The following is a 7898-nucleotide window of genomic DNA, read 5'->3' as shown; positions in this document are numbered from 1 at the left end:
GAGTGGACTAGAGCTAATGGGAACGGGCCCGGAGCTAAATGTCAAGCAGAAATGACTGGACTTTATCTCTGCTCCACACCAACTGTTTAATGTGTTCCCTTCCCAGCATGCAGGGCATCCCAAATGACACCCCACTGAATGCAAGGTTCAGTACTTCAGACCGGGGTCCTAGTCCCTACAGAGGCTCTGATGCAGAGGGTCTGTCTTAAATGCTCAGTGAGCAGGAAAGACACCAGGGCCCCTAGGTATGGGTTGATACTGGACAAGGTCACCTCAGTTAAACACGTGTCCATGGGTTGGGGTCTATGACCTTGTAGCGTAAGTGTCTGTGATGTTACACAGGCCCAGAGAGACCAGGGGAAGTAGATCTGGACGATGCAGATTGTGAAGAATCAGCTGAACTGATGTGGGATAAGATAAATAGAACAAAACATTTAGAACATTTCAAAGGGAACACGGTTTGATGGGTGTTGAACTGAGTGGCCCCTGTCCAGTATTACCTGGGTCTTTCCTACTATGTGGTGCCATTTGGACCTCAAAACTTTAGCAAAATGTTTCTTACATGCTTTCAGAATTTTTTTATGTTCGACTGTTTGAGAAACACTGGTCAAACTTGGACACTTCAATTAATAAATCTAGTCGGATTGTTCACATGAAACCTTGAAATACTTCCACCTTGTTAGGGACATACACATACTATCAGAAAGTATATTTATGTATTTGTCAAGAATTCAATAACTAATTATTGGGTGTGTGCATCTGTTTTTTTTTATTGAAATTGGTCAACATTTCTATAGATCTATTTTCAGGGACATTTCAGGAAAACACATCAAATAGTAAAACATAAATGATGAGTAGAGCATTAATGGAAACATTCAAGAGATTTTAATTAAAACTATTATTATTTTTTTTACAATTTTACAATTTCTCAGTTTCAATGTTTATACAATGTCTCTTTTATTTCTTATTTCTCATACAGTTGATGAGATGATAAAATGAAAAAAAGTGTCTATATAATTACCTGAATATCTATAATTACCACATTAATAGATTACTGTTATTAAGATAAAGGACACCTGCCCTTATATTGATAACATTTTGAAATCCATTTCCACTATTTTCCACTAAACAAGAATGACATTTTCCTAGGGACAAAAATGGCACCTCATAGTAGGAATGACCCACCTGCCGACCAAATATTTTAAACAACCCCTCAGCATCTGAGCCTCAGTAGGAAACGGCCCTGGTCTAAAGCAGTGTACTCTAACAGGAACAGGGTGCCATTTGGAACGCAGTTCTTTCATCTGTTCTCTAAGGTTTATCAGTGGCTGCTGCACAGATGGATGAACACTTGACTCCCCACGCCGCACTATCCCATCAAACGTGAGTGTGACATGCAGCCAGACAGGAGCTTACACGACACGGGGACGCACATGAACGCCCCCCCCCCAGCCAAACGACGCAATGAAAACCCAATGAAGTGGAGCCCTTGGGGGGGAGGACAGAACAACGGCACAGAGACGGAGGATTTCAATTGACGATTGTCGTCCGTCCATCCCCCCCGCCAGACCCTGGTCAGCTTGAGGCCCGGGGGATGGTGGGGGGGCATTACAAAGGCCTTTGAGCGGAACCCCAATCAGTCATTTGGGCTTCAACTGCCATTGTCTGCTCCTCTCTGCCTTTCTGTGCCAGGGCTGGGTTCAAATTAAACTGCTAAATAACTCCAAATACCTAATCTAGGCCTGATTGATCTCGCCCATGCCTGATTGACCTCATTTGTCACAATGAAATCAATGGTGAAGCCTTGCCAAAGTCACAGCGCGTCACGTCGATTTACTGGCAAAACGCTAGATGTATTTGAAAGGTTTGGAGTAGTACCTGAACCCCAGGTCTTGGTCCCTGGCTGTGATCCAGCGGAGTGAGTGAGGCCGGGTGTATAACTCACTGGTCTGGGGGGGCGGGGGGTGGGGGGGGGTAGTGCACGGGCGCGGCTGGATGGACGCAGCCAGCAGGCACCGTCACAATGAGGTCTGGAACACCGTAATGAAAACACTAAATTACAGGTAACAGTTGAAACAGTCACCCGTGCCAGGGTGAGGCTGAAGTACCGGCTACAGCAACAGGGGCTTGGTATTGGTCAGAGGAAAGGGGGGGGGGGGGAGTGGAGGGGATGGAGGAGGCTGTAAGGGAGGAGGATGGAGAACGGGGTGTGAGCAGGATAGAGGAGGAGGTGGTATGAAGGGGGAATGGAAGAGGAGGCGGTAAGGAGATGGTATGGGGGAGAGGGAGGTGGTATGAAGGGCGACACGGAGGAGGAGGATGATATGGTGTGGAGGTGGTTGGAGGAGGATGGAGGAGTAGGAAGATGAAGGTGAAACGGGTATTAAAGAGGAGGTGTTGGTTTGGAGGAGGATGATGAAGGTGAAGGAGGTATGAAGGAGAAGGATATGGTATGGAGGAGGATGAAGAAGATGAAAGAGGTATGGACGAGAAGGTGGTATTGAAGAGATATGGAAGGAGGAGGAGGATGGAGGAGGATGAAGGTGAAGGGGTTATGGAGCAAGATGCACAGTGAAGGACTGAGAGTAACCATACTACGTTAGCAAAATGTAACCACGTTATCTTACAGAAATCAAGAATCTGCTGAAGAATGAAATGCAGTAATTAACATGAACATTAAACAGACCATCTCTGAAACAGCAATCCCCACTTCTTAATTCAAAATACATTTATATTTTTCTAAATTGAGGAAACATTTTACAGGAAAAACTGTTTTCTCTGTAAAATGGTCGGCTACATGTTGAAAATGCTAAATGCTCCCAAACAAGAAAAAGCTTTTCAGTGCAAAGCCACTCCGTCTCCTCCAACAGAAAAATAAACAAGACCACGACAACAAATCAACACGTCGAGCACATCCCCAAAACATCTCTCTGTCAGACTGACGGTGTGACAGTGTGTTCGTTTGAGGTGTGACACAACATCTTCATCTTCCTCTCACGGAGGTTATCAAGATGTCAGCCTAAACAGGCCCCGTATTTCACCTCCCGCCGTCCCTCCCTCAGAGTGTATTAACTGCAGACAGGAAGGGTAAATAAGAGGAAAGAGAGTAGCACAGGGAGAATAAGCCATGACAGACAGAGCCAGGGAGACACAGAGCCAGGGAGACAAGAGGAGTATCTCTTAAGGTAGTTTGTGCCACAGACAGTATCTTGCCAGCTACTATTTTTGTTGTCAATTAGCAAGACAGCTAAGCACAGGGTTTAACTAAGTGCGTCATGTTTTCCCAAATCACTGAGTCAATCAATCACCTGTCAACCACGTCACGGAGCCCATCACACAACCGAAAGGAAAATGTGCCCCCACCTGAGAGGGTGTTGCCGACTCCCATGTTCGGACTGAGGCGGCACCAGCCGGCACAATACCGACGTCACAGACACCCCTTTTAGAATGCGGCGCCAACAGATGCTCTGGTATCTGACTGTAATGCAATCAACCTGTATTCTGAGAGGTGATGGATGAAACTGAAGCTTTACAGAGATTTCAGTTTCCCACCAGGGGGCTGGGTACTGGGGAAACAAGTTCCCCTGAATTTCAACCAGGAATATCCGGTAAAAATTTAATCTCAGTTTATAGACATTCTGAAGGAGAAGCAGGTGATCGAATGCAGTTCTGACAGACCACTGAAATTACAGAATCTCCACAGAGTACATACAACACATGCAACACATATGGAAGTAGAAGTTAATCCAGCTCACCAATTAGGCCAGACTTTAGTTTCGGGAAATACATGACAATTCCTTCAAAAAATAGAAAGGTCTCTGATTCAATATTTAATATAGTCCTTTTGACCAGGGTCCCCAGAAAACAGGGTGCCAGGGTCCCCAGAAAACAGAGTGCCAGGGTCCCCAGAAAACAGGGTGCCAGGGTCCCCGGAAAACAGGGCGCCAGGGTCCCCGGGAAACAGGGTGGCAGGGTCCCTGGAAAACAGTGTGCCAGGGTCCCCGGAAAACAGTGTGCCAGGGTCCCCGGAAAACTGGGTGCCAGGGTCCCCGGACATTTGGGATGTGGACGTTATTGGACAGTAGTGATCTGCCCGCGTCAATCTGGATTAGGTGTTTTTCAACTCTGACGACACATGGTCACAATACACACTGGGTCAGCACTGAGGATCACCATTCACACTGGGTCCACACAAAGCATCACAAAACACACTGGATCCACACTAAGCATCGCAAAACACACTGGCCCTCATTTATCATTCTTGCGTAGAAACGGGCGTATATGTTGGCGTAAGATTTTGCTTACACTACTCTCACCGCCTGATTTATGAATCTGTGCGTACCTTTAAAATCCAGGTGTATGCAAAACCTGCCCTTGATAAATGCCGCGGCTGAAAACGATCGTCATTAGAATAACACGCCCCTATATGTTCAAGTCTCCGCTTCCCCCACGCCCTCATTTTACGCCATGGACACACGGAAGACGGCAAAAAAGAGAAACTTCTCTGACGTGGAGATTGAGACGATCATCAGGGAGGTAGAAAGAAATAAAATTGTTTCATTTTGCAGTTTAAAAAGCGGAATAAAAGATGATGATGTGATGTGGAGTACCATTCATTCACATTAATAATTGCATGACAATTTGTAATATTCATCTTATTATTTCATGATATTTATTATTAATGACGTTTATTGTTATTTAGAAGAATGTCGTTATTATTATTATTTCTATTATTATTTAAAAGAAGAATGTCATTTTTATTATTTTGTCAGTCTGAATTATATTTTGGTCATTAAAAGCCTTTTATTACGGAACCCAGTCCATGCGCAACTGCCGGGCCTAACCCTGAAACGTCATGTAAAGCGCACAGGCTCGCATCTGAAGGAATACATATAAATCAAATGCTTTGGAAAGTCACACAAATTAAACCTTGAAGTCCATGTTGCACAAAAATAAACACTGAAGTTTGTAATTATGTTGTTGTTTTTTTTACAGTGGGTCATAATATATCATATCTTTTAGTTTGTCAGTACGTTAGGATTTTTTTTCCTGCGCATTTCCGCACTAACTCCTCCTGAGCTGGCGTAGGATTTGAGAGTGCCGTACGCCAACGTCCATATTGATAAATCTCAAAGTCACCGTGGTTTTGGGTGTACGCCAGGTGTACGCTGGAAATTTGTTGTACGCACTTTTGATAAATGAGGGCCACTGGGTCCACACTAAGCATCACCAAACACACTGGGTCCACACTAAGCATCACCAAACACACTGGGTCCACATTGAGCCTCACAAAACACACTGGGTCCACACTGAATATCACAAAAAACTCTGGGTCAGCCCTGAGGATCACAAAACACACTGGGTCCAAACTGAGCATCACAAAACACACTGGGTCCACATTGAGCATCAGAAAACACACTGGGTCAGCCCTGAGGATCACAAAACACACTGGGTCCAAACTGAGCCTCACAAAACACACTGGGTCCACATTGAGCCTCACCAAACACACTGGGTCCAAACTGAGCATCAGAAAACACACTGGGTCCACACTGAATATCACAAAAAACTCTGGGTCAGCCCTGAGGATCACAAAACACACTGGGTCCACACTGAGCATCACAAAACACACTGGGTCCACACTGAGCATCACCAAACACACTGGGTCCACATTGAGCATCACAAAACACACTGGGTCCACATTGAGCATCAGAAAACACACTGGGTCCACACTGAGCATCAGAAAACACACTGGGTCCACACTGAGCTGTGTGTGCCTGACCGTGGGAGATAAAGACTGTATTTTTTTGTTTGTGTCTTTGAGAAAACAAGCAAGTGTACATATGCGAACGCAGAGGTATCTGCTGGTGTGAAACCAGTGTGTGTGTGTGTGTGTGTTTCAATGTGTCTGTCTGTGTGAAACCAGTGTGTGTGTGTTTCAGTGTGTCTGTCTGTGTGAAACCAGTGTGTGTGTGTGTGTGTGTTTGTTGGCTGCAGCCGGCGGCGTTAACAGAGACATGTCATGGTGCTTGGCTGAGGGTCTCAGTAATTAGAATCAATGGGCTCATGGTCACTTTAACTGCTTCTGCAATATCACTCTGGGTTCCCAGTGCAACAACACAGGATGTACTGCTGAACAACCAAACAAGGTAGATACTGAGAGTGGAGGGAGGGAGTGGACGGAGAGGTAGAGAGAGTAGAAAGAGCAGAGAGGCAGACAGAGAGAAGAGAGTACACATAAAGGTAGAGTGAGTGTAGAGAGAGGCACTGTAGAGTGTAGAGTAGAGAAGAGGGAGGTAGAGTGTAGAGAGAGTAGAGGGAGGTAGAGTGTAGAGAGAGTAGAGGGAGGTAGAGTGTAGAGAGAGTAGAGGGAGGTAGAGTGTAGAGAGAGTAGAGGGAGGTAGAGTGTAGAGAGAGTAGAGGGAGGTAGAGTGTAGAGAGAGTAGAGGGAGGTAGAGTGTAGAGAGAGTAGAGGGAGGTAGAGTGTAGAGAGAGTAGAGGGTGGTAGAGTGTAGAGAGAGTAGAGGGAGGTAGAGTGTAGAGAGAGTAGAGGGAGGTAGAGTGTAGAGAGAGTAGAGGGAGGTAGAGAGAGAAGGGACAGAAAAGTGGCAATTAATGGAGCAGAACAATCTGTGCGATCTCCCTCCTGGATGTGTGAAAGTCCCCCCCACCCACACACACCCTTCTCTGTCTGTTGTAAAAGGAGCAGGAGAGGACAGAAACAAAGTGCTCATGTTACATCTCAGACTGGCTCCCTCCCAGCCCGCTCCACACCGGAGGACCAGAAGAAACGCTCAAATGCTCCAAGCTTCTCCTCCCTCTGTACAGCAGAGGTCACAGTCAGTGAACTACATAGTGATTAGGGAGCCATAGGGAACACAGCCCTAAAAAGTGATTCCCATATCGTTGGCTAGCCATTACGCACCTCCCAAGGGTAAATCAATTTGATTATGTCCGAGAGCGCTGCTGGTGGAATAGGTCTTACTGTCCAGTGTTGTTATTGAAATGAATGTCTGTTTCCTCGATTGGCTGGGCTACAGGGTGGTTGTGATACATGCTGTTCCCGGCTGCTCTACAACAGGCAGTGTAGGTTTCAGTCTGGAGAGTGCTGTGGCTTGATAACTCTGATTACAACCACACGTTAATGTATGCATAGCACATAACACAGATTGCTCATGGCTGATATATTTATAGTGAGTATTAAGGCATTAGGAGCGATGTTGGCATTTTGGCTTAGTATTACATTACTGTTTGGGGTCACTTCACAAAACAGAACCAGCTGGCCATTTTGAGCCTTTAATCGAACCCACAACTGCTGATGATCCAGATACTCAACTAAGTATCTGCCTTGATTGCACATCCAGAATGCCATTTAGAATTGGCATTTGTAGCTGTACATCTATTATTCCACTAGTATCATACACTACACGTAGTATTGGTACATTTCTCTGCCCTCCTCTATTTGCCTTAATTGCACATTTAGTATTGCCATTTGTACTGCATTTGCCTTCATATCACATCCATACATTCCACTTGTTGTATACATATATTTAATACTTGTACATTTCTGCCCTCTTCTAATCTAGTAAAAAAAGGCCTAAATTGGCAATTAACAAGGTCTAAACAGTCTTTCATATCAAGTTTGTGTTATTTTAATGGACCACAAATGTGCTTTTATTTCAAAAACAAGGACATTTCTAAGTGACCCCAAACTTTGAAGGGTAGTGTACATGGTCATGGTATATTTGAGAAATGGAAACATGAAAATGTGTCCAAATTGGACCGAAAATCCCTTTTGGTCAAATTAAAAAAGTTTTTTTTTATTTTTTAGAATTAGCCTTTGGTTTTGGTTTATTTAAACCTCTGTAGACTTCCTTGATGCAGCCTTCCAGATGCCTAAG

Source organism: Esox lucius, chromosome 2 (genome assembly GCF_011004845.1).
Source record: "Esox lucius isolate fEsoLuc1 chromosome 2, fEsoLuc1.pri, whole genome shotgun sequence".
NCBI classification, from domain to species: domain Eukaryota; kingdom Metazoa; phylum Chordata; class Actinopteri; order Esociformes; family Esocidae; genus Esox; species Esox lucius.
Note: the sequence above shows the minus strand (reverse complement) of the source record.